The sequence below is a fragment of the Helicoverpa armigera genome, chromosome 7, assembly GCF_030705265.1.
Source record: "Helicoverpa armigera isolate CAAS_96S chromosome 7, ASM3070526v1, whole genome shotgun sequence".
Lineage (NCBI taxonomy): Eukaryota > Metazoa > Arthropoda > Insecta > Lepidoptera > Noctuidae > Helicoverpa > Helicoverpa armigera.
The window spans coordinates 2859858-2869864 of NC_087126.1; positions in this window are offsets into that span (position 1 = coordinate 2859858).

The following is a 10007-nucleotide window of genomic DNA, read 5'->3' on the forward strand; positions in this document are numbered from 1 at the left end:
GTGAAACACTTGAAGGAAACTCGGCTTTAACGAGTCTCTTTTTTAGACCCACTCAATTTCTGTTTCATTTTAAGTACGTATAAAGCTGAGTAAAATACGTATAAGAAGCTAAAGATCAATCTATCCGAATGCATTTTACATATTTACGACCACACTGAGCAATTTATAACAATCTATAATGACCTGCCCAACAGTAATAAATTGTCTTTCTTTGAAACCAGTTCAGTTAAAGTCAGTGAATCATTGTCTGTCCAACTTTCCAGTACCTAACTTACGTATTCTTATGCATTTGGGACTTACTGACTAATGTACTCTCAGAGGCACAGAGGGTCTTGATGAGCAAAGTATATACACAGGACGTGTCAAACGGGGCTAAGCTTTACACAGTGATCGATTCATACAGCTCTGTAGCCACAAGACCGTTAGGGAGACCAAAAAGGGAATATAAAATGTACCTACGTGACTACAGATTTCCACGTAGTGTTGGACTGTAATCCTGAAGCCAAATAAGCAGTTTGCAGTCACACTGGCATGTTTCCAGAATTGCAATATGTGGAACACGAAGTTGTAAATTACACCAATCATTGAGCGGAGCTTCGAACTGTATAATGATCCCCACTTGAAATTCACAGAATTTGTTACATGTTACATAGAGAATGGCGCCGAACTACATTTATTTGAAGGAGTTACAGCCCTTTCACACGGCAGTCCAGTTTTGCGGGACCGGCATTTTACTGTATCCTGCAAAACTGAACTACGTGTGAACACAGCGTCCGTTTTTGCAAGATTCCCGCTTTATACTGGACGAACGTTCCAGTTTCAAATCGACGGGAACAGCATTTTGCAGGATCCTGCATACGGTTTGCTCGTGTGAACACTATCATATAATATCTTTAGCGATCAAACAGGATTCTGCAAAAAACGGTATCCTGCAAAAAACTGGACTGCCGTGTGAAAGGGCCGTTAGTTGGAAGAGTTAATTCTGACTACGATTTACAAAGGCACGATAGTTAGCCTTCAGTGGAACTGGAAAGTTGTGCTTTACCAATTTTATAATCCAATGTAATAATAACCTTTTGTAATGTAATGCATGATTCTTCTTCTATGGATAATGATGTGCTAACCAACACCACAGATGTCAGATATTTAACTCATCTTACAAATTATAAGCAATTAAAACGGTACAAAACTTAAGTTATTCGCACGGCATCATAACACACGTGTGCTCATAACTTAAACTGCAATAAAACAAACAGGAACTTATGGCTCGTGGCTTCGCTTCTAGAAGCTTCGAACTTGAGAGGTTTATGACGTGTATGTTGATCTTAGTAACGTTAGAGTAACGTACGTATTTCTTGGTAAGTGTTCCCAAATATTTGACGATATTCTTGTTTAAAATAATATGAAGGATATCGATTTCTATGAGCTAGTAATAGGCAATTATATCCGTCAAGTTGTTGTTTGAACAGAATTTTTCAGTTTGCCATTGGCGGATTTTCAGAGCGGAAAACCCGAACAAAAAAACCGCTCGGAAAATGCGCCGTTCGTTCCTTATTTGAAAGTGTTCAACTTGTGTGATTCCGAATTCATAAAAAAAATTGTTACAATAAATAAAGTACCCATCATTCAAAGTTGAATATGATGCAGTATCAAAATCAAACTCATCACAAATCGTCAAACATTGCGAAAGACGCCCAAAACGTGAACTCTTCACAACTTCTTACACATTTTCAAACCAAAATTCAAGGAAATAGGTTTCATGCGCAAAATAGTCAACTGCTAGATAATATAGCAAAATAAACTTTATATTATTTTGCCATCTAAGATATGAAAGTTCACAATCCACGTTGCAATATCTATGGCCGAGTTTACAATATTAAACCTGTCTTCTATAAAATATGGATAAATATTCAGAGCTGATATTGAATTCAGTTTTAATATCAGTAGCTTATTTTGACTGTAAATAAATAACAATATGTGGACCGTGATTTGGAAAGAAGGTTCTGAGATTAATCATAATATTACGCTTGAAAAGAGTTTGGAGATTTTCTTCTGCTTCACCTGAATTATATTTCAGATTTAGGTACCTATCTCATTTATATAAAATAGTTATTCACTGTATTTATACCTAGTGCATGTCATGATGGATTTTAGTCAGTAAAAGTCTGACACTCCCTTACGCTGCACCCACAGCGGTCATTTGATGATTTCTCATCAAAAAAGAAACCCTATCATGTGCAACTCATTTCATCTTCAGAATTTTATACATTTCTCTTCGTACACATAAATCAATGTAATCTTAACACGAAGCATAACAAATAACGTTGGTTTGCAAAACGCACACACGTTAACAAAATATTTCCATGCAGCTCTGATAAATTACAAAAGTAACCTAATTAAAATGTTGGAAACGTCTTCTCGATTGATTTATTGTTGCAACATTTCCTCACGAAGTTTAATTAAGGAAACTGCTCGTACCTACGTGTTATTTGTATTAATTATAAATAGAAATTGCTAATCATGTAACCTTATTTACAGTTACATTATATAGGATAAGTATAAGAAGAATCTTTTATTATTGAAACGATTATCAAATTACACACCATCTATTTTGTGCAAAAATAAAATAAAATCAGTTATGATATTAACCAACAGTATTATTTTCCCGATACATCAAAATTACCTAAAATAAATCAGAAATTCCAATTTTTATAATTAGGGAACCAATTGCCACAACCTAACCTAACCTAATTTTCCCATTACGTGTTTAATTTACCCATAAAATTTTCCTCAAAAGTAGATATAACCTACATACATACTGAAGCAGTTTAATAAAAGATATTAAGCCTGTCACTGCATATATTACCAACGCTTGCATTTGCATAGTCAGCTTACAACGTTGTAGCATTCTCATTAATTAATCACGTCCCACCTGAATATGCTATTAAGTGACGTTGTTTAATTGCTGCCGAGGGACTTAAGGTGTCAGCAATGTGCCACTGGAAGCACATAAATGGCTACAAGCTTGCAACGCCAGCGATGCTTAAATTTTTAATAGATCTAACTTTTGAGTCGTGTTTGCGCTTGTAATGGTAGTTACACTCTAGATTCTAGTGTGACCATTAGGACGCTACCGCAATTAAGTTTTTGGTGCTTAGGTAGTCTAAAAAATGTATTTGCTATCCATATTGATTGACAAATCCAAACACCCCACCGACCGAATAACGGTTTGTAATGTGCCCCCGGCTCTTTGTACATTACAAACCATTTCAATGCTCAGTTTAGAGTGTTTGCCATAAAATAGAAATTTAAATTCTAGATATAGTGGTTAATAAAAGTAGAGATAAAGGTCCATTCCCTATAAATTTATAAACGAACACTGTTGTCAACACCCACACAACAATTCCTCCACTCTAATCCTTTACTACTACAATGCAACAACACTATCTAAGGGCCTATTGTTCTAACACTGGGGCACTTGATTGCCTGTCAAAATCGATATGCGTCAGTCATCAATTACCTCGTCACCACAATGTATGGGATCTCGTGCATCATGAAGATATTGCTTCGTATCGGTAACCCGATATAGCAAGGTGATAGTTCTATGATATACATTGAACGTGTCCTATCTGAATATGTTTTGGCTTCTGTGTTGTTGTGAATATGGGGTGTGGGTGAGCGTTATGGAAATATGCGTTGGGTTGAGAGATTGTTATTTATAGTACATCAGTAGGACAAAATAGCATAGGAAGATAAGTCAATAGATAGATGAATATGCAGCGGTCATATTCACTGCATTTTTGTTTAAGACAATTTTATAAGTAGGTATGTCTTCTCCTCAGCAACCAGACAAAATATGCATGAGCAAATGGGTGGTAATTTCATTGTGTTTCATGTTTGAAAAATACGAAGTAGCTCGTCATGCGAACAGCCGCATTACCTACTCGTAAAATACAATGCGTGAATTCACTAGTTACTTCAGAGTAGAAAAATTATTTGACAAAACTGAACTGCACAAACTTCATTACCAATGCTCTCAACCATCAACACAGCCAAAGTGAACTTAGCACCAATAAAACGGGTCTTTGTCTAGAACGTGAAAGCGGTTATTAATTAATTACGACTTAGGGCTATGACGAGGGTGGTCGGAAACCAATCTATCGAAGCCTGCGAGTCAAGTTGGGTGAGGACACTGAAAATTGATAACTACCGCTACTTAGCTGAAACTTCCCGATCGCTTGTTAGGAGTTGTATACGTATTTCGTGATGGAACTTGATTGTTTTAATGGAATTTCTTGATCTTTGATTTTCAGGATATGTTATACATATGTAGGTATGTATTTTGATTGTTAAATAAGGTCTTCTTCGGTTGGGCTGCGATTTGTTCAAAAGAGATACCGCGGCCCTGGTACATAAAAGGCCTACGACGGAACACGACGGGTTTTTTGTCAGTAAGAGTCTGACACTACCTCACCGCTGCTAACCCATAACGGGAGGGGTCATTTGATGACTTCTGAAGTCGTTAAAAAAAAGAAGATATGTATAGGCACATATTTTGATTATTAATACTTACACGAAATAACGTATAACAACAACATTTTTAGCAATAATAAGGTGAGTATAGTTTGTCCTACGATATACAAGTTGAATATCGTACTTCGTAAATTGAACCGGCTGATTTCGTCCTTTGAATCGAAAGACGTAATTTGTATTTAGAACACTGAACCGACCAGCTCACACAAAACGGTCCTAACGTACCTCAAATGAATCATGATTCAAATCGCTGTGGTCTTTCCAGTTTCCTACAAACTACTGAAACGGGTGTCCGGCCAACCGAAGTTCGAACACAAATTCAATATCCAATACGTTGTAACATTCGGAAAAAAGTCGACTTTGACGGCAGATGGTTTTACTACGTGAGTTTACTTTTCATTGCTTTGGCTGTCCAGCTGTGTGACGCATGACCTAAGGTCGATAGATAGATGAATTTTGTAGTAGATGAAATAGTAATATGACCAAGTTAATGTTGTGAAGAGCATGCTTTGTTTATTTGATTATTTAAAAGCTCCGAAAGTGCAGAACCAATTACATTCCTTTTTCACAGTTGGGACACTAGATACACTTTATAGTTTTGACACGGTTATATTTTATCTTGTACGGAAGAAGTCCACCCGGGATGAGGATGAGGGTGAACCAACAAGATACAGTCTGTGTATGTAAAATGGCAGGCAACGTTTATTATTTTAACCCTAAAATAAAAGTGGTTAAAACAATAGGAGTTATTACTTATAGATCTTTTTGAGTAACATTTGAGTCCCTCATATTCTCAAATATGCAAATTCGAGTTTAAAATGATAAACAGAAAGGAAACACGTATGATACCGTATTTGCGTTTCATTAAATATTTATGCAAATAAATGGTCCTTTTACATTATAAGGGAAGTAACGGATGGACGCTTTTGGTCAAAAACATCGCGGTTTGTTTGATGAGAATTAAATACTTAATTTGCATTTTTTTTCTGGTTATGTGAAATAAAAATGCTTTGGAAAATTTTAGGAATGGTAAAAAATATATCAAAAATTATTCTCAACCCTTTAAAATGTAGGCAAACGCAACCCTTACACAATAATAAAAAGAGTTTAAGTGCCCATATGAAAGTAACCATTCCTCATGTTTTCACCCACACCCGCGTCTCGAGGGAACCACTTTCTGCACCCGGCTAAATACACAGTAGCCGCTGTGTCTTTTCTCGGCTTCCATTATATCTCTGAACTTTAAATAAATTACTTAGTCCTGATTGAGTATACGTAAAAAATATGGCACAATTTACATACCACGATAAATCTTGCCAACAAAAGTGCTTCTACTCCAAAGAAAAACTTAACAGACATCGCGAGAACTTTTCGCTTGTATCAATGTAACCTGAACAACGTGATAAGCAGGGGAAAATGCCCTGCCTTCAAGATTACGAGGATTTACGGCCAAAGTTCACGGACCAAGAATACTACTTAGAGTAACCCTTTTTTCCTTCAATCCAGTTTACCGATATCGCTGGCAGGTGAGAAAGCTTAAAATATACCTAGCTAAAAAGTTCCATTCTATTTCTGAATGGTACTATACTATCTTATCTATACTATCTATACTATACTATATAATCTTTTTTCTTGCTTTTTATATTTTAAACGGTCTGATTTTTAAAATGATTTTTTTTCTCATTTTGTACAGAAATAAGAGTACTGGCATGCTAAAACCGTTTTACTACTCCTTGATTTGGTTTTAAAATAGTAATGGTGGACTAGTTAGTGGTTTAATCACCACTTCACCAGCCTCTCAAGTACGAGAGATTCCAACGAATTTAGAACCTCATCGTTTTTAGAAAGTCATTTAAAAACAATTAGACTAAAGCAATAATACAATAGGTATCATACTGTTTATGCAGTGATTTTAGTTACATGATAGCCTCCCAATATAAAACAATATTTGCACGCAATAAACCACTCATCCTAAAGCGACAACGTAAATCTCCCTACACTTCCTTTTACAACGCAAGATGATACGATAAACCGTCTTTCTGATGTTTGAGCAACAAAATGACCAAACTGAACACAGACCTATCTCACCAATACCTAAGACCAATTTATTGTTAGGCCATACATCTTCTGTACCCACGAGAAAGGTACCAAAAAAGGGTAAAAATTCTTAGAATGACCCGGCAAATTTATGTTTTGTCATCCATAACTTGGAATACCGTACACCTCTGAACGCAAATACACAGGTAACATTTTTTGCGACGGCAAACGTAACTTTGTACCCAAAATACGTTGAAGAATGCGAGCCGTTCAGTCAATGTAGCCATGTCGAATATTTGCGCTATATTCGCTGTTGGAGTAACATGTTTGATACGGATATTTTATTTCAGTAAAAATAAAAGAGGAACACTTTGATCACAAAGTTGGATCAGTTCCCTGGACATAATTTTGTGTAACAAAAATCCGCTTTGGTGAATTTATGAATTTTATTTTGTCAACTTGCCGCTTTCTGCATGCAAAATTTTCCACATTGTCAGACACATTCACAACAACAAAACTCACAAAAAAGTAGTTAAACTTAAATGAAAAAAATACAAAAAATCAATAGACTAAGTACAGAATCCAAAATCCTAGCAATTTAAAGCCACACGTTCATTGAAGCGACTATCTTTTCATTGCAAAATGAAAAAGGCAAAGAGCATAAAAACCGCTGTATATTTCGTAATGACGAACGCTTTTGTATGGGACCGATGTCATGTTACCACACGCTTCAAATCGAAAGCGATTGACGGCCCGTTTGCCTTTGAAAATGGACGTCAATGCCAGTAAGCGGCTCACGGCACAAAAACAACACAAACTTGGTACTGCAGGTAATTAATTTTTTAATTAGCTTGTGTGATCTGATCCACTGCTTGTACGAGCCTCATTTATTCTATAAGGCCCAGAATCTACCTAAGCGGAGCGGAGCAAAGAAGGTTTTCAAACAACCAATTGAATTTTGTTACTTAAACATTTCAACTCAAATACTGTGGAAATCTAAGGGGGAGGCCTACGTTCAGCAGTGGGCGTCCTATGGCTGAGATGATGATGACACAAACATCTCATCGGCGCTCATTCACTCAATAGTATCCCTGAACGGAAAAATTCTATTCGTTATTTAAAGTCTCCGTTCCGCTAAGTGAAGCTCTACTAAGAACTAATCCAAAGACAAAAAATATAAGTACCTAGAACAAGCTTGAGCAAACGTAAGAAAAACGTTAACAGCATTTTTACTATGATATTACCACGAAGAACAATCCCACGACTGCGATAGCAGAGTCAATATCTAAAGAAATCTATGAAATGATTTCTAGATGGAATTCAATTGCTAACTGTACAAACATTTGTGTTCGAGCGTTTTGTTTCGATAGCAATTTTTATTATAAGTCTGATCGAAATCGGAGCGGTTGTGAGCCCCATCGGAATACGTGATTTTTATTAAAAACCTGAACATGCTATCGATTCATTTTGTATGGCTGGCGTGCATTGAGCGGTGATTATGCATGGTTTTTTACTTTTAATATGCCACGTTATTGGCATTTGTTTTTATTTTCTATTTATAAAAAGTTAGTCCGTCAGTCGTCAGTCCATCCTTTCAGCGAAATTTTAGTTTTCGTTTAATTAAGTTGGTCCTATGATCCGCAACGATTTCACAGAATAAAATATTACAAGAATTTTTGTTATGAAACTATCTTCTTACTTTGCCTATAATCCTAAAGTTAAAGATGAACTGTGTAATCAAATGTAAATAGGTCTTCATTTGTAGTCTGACATCTATTTAGTTTGCAAATACATATTATCTTCAGTTATTACCAAGGTTTATTGAAATGAAATGATATTTATTTCTATCATAAAATGTCTTACAAGTTGATGATGTGCTCACGAACTGATTGACCTCTGAAAAAGTACTGAAACAATTCGAAGGTCAAGGTTGCTTTTTATACTCGTATTAGACAATGTTATGACATTTTATTACCCTATGGGTTTATTGTTTTCAATAACAGTGTGTGCTACATGATTAGGATGGTATTGTTACCTTCATATTTTGGAGACACACTCTTTTTTATATAGGTATTCGATGTTATTTAAGAAGGTAATTTAGATAATTAGGCACCCTAATAATATTGGTGCGTAATAGACTAGGTACTCTAGTTACTTAATTAAATGAATGAATTACTATTCCTAATTTTCGCAATTTATAATTATCAATTCAATAAAGACTCGACGTAAGACGTAAGAAGTTCAAAAGACTCTAATGTGTATTTTTTATTTAAAAACTTTTTTTCTTACAAACGCGAATTAATTTTAATCCTACAAGCACAGGTAACCGTTTATATATTATTCAATAGAATCTTTACAAGAACACGGTTAGATTAAGCGGAAATGTTCCAGATTGACAAATGGGCGACAAACTAAGATTGATAGGTGTTCCCTTTGGCCCTTCCGAGTACGGAACCCTAATAAATTATGTAATTCAACTGCAGCACGCAACGAATTTGTACTAAAGATACTTGATTACCTAGGAAAGACGCATTTTTTTTAGATGGATTTAATCGTTTAATTTTTTTTTCTTTCAGATTAGGTGTGTTTTTTATAAAGAATTAATCAGATTTAAGAATCTATTATATATATAGAAAAAGCTAGTATATGATAAAAAAGTTGTGGTGGTGGCTGAATAGGTAAAAGTTTAAACCTTCTCCGTGTGAGAGGAGGCCTGTGTCCATCAGTGGGACGATAAAAAAGGCTGAGACGAAGAATAAGTGACCACCATTGCCAAAAAAAAATTACAGGGCTACTTACATTTTTATAACGCTGTAAACTCAAAAACGGTGTTCACGGTACCATAAAAAAGTGACCTTTTCCATAGAATTTGGCAACGCTTTGAGGTAATATAATTTTATTTCTCACAAAGTTTGAAACTTCGAGCGGTACGAATCTTAACTCGATTGTTTTATGATTTTGTTTCACTCAAAATATTTTTGACGGAAAATATGAAATTGGGGTAATAAAATGTCAGATACTTATATAATCAGATGCTTGGCAATTTCAGTACACCCACGCTTCTAATTTTCCTAATTTCTTTGACTTACTAAAGTAGGATGTTTGTTTTCATATTTTAGGTAAATAATTACACATGGAATGAGGTATAATTATGAGCAATTATATTATTAACCTTGATGAAAATGTCACTCATCTTGTGTTTCATCATATAATAGGTATTTAATCATGTCTCTATTTATAAACCTAACCGGTTTTCGAGGGAAATTTTTCCTGCACTAAGAGAAAAGTACTTTATTATATTCGGGGACTACAAATAGAAAGAGTTGAAGGGTTTCGTGTTATTTTGACGGTTGAAATGTGCTGTTTTTCAGGCTGTTACTGTTACTTTTTATCGTCCCACTGCTGGGCACAGGCCTCCTCTCACATGGAGAAGGATT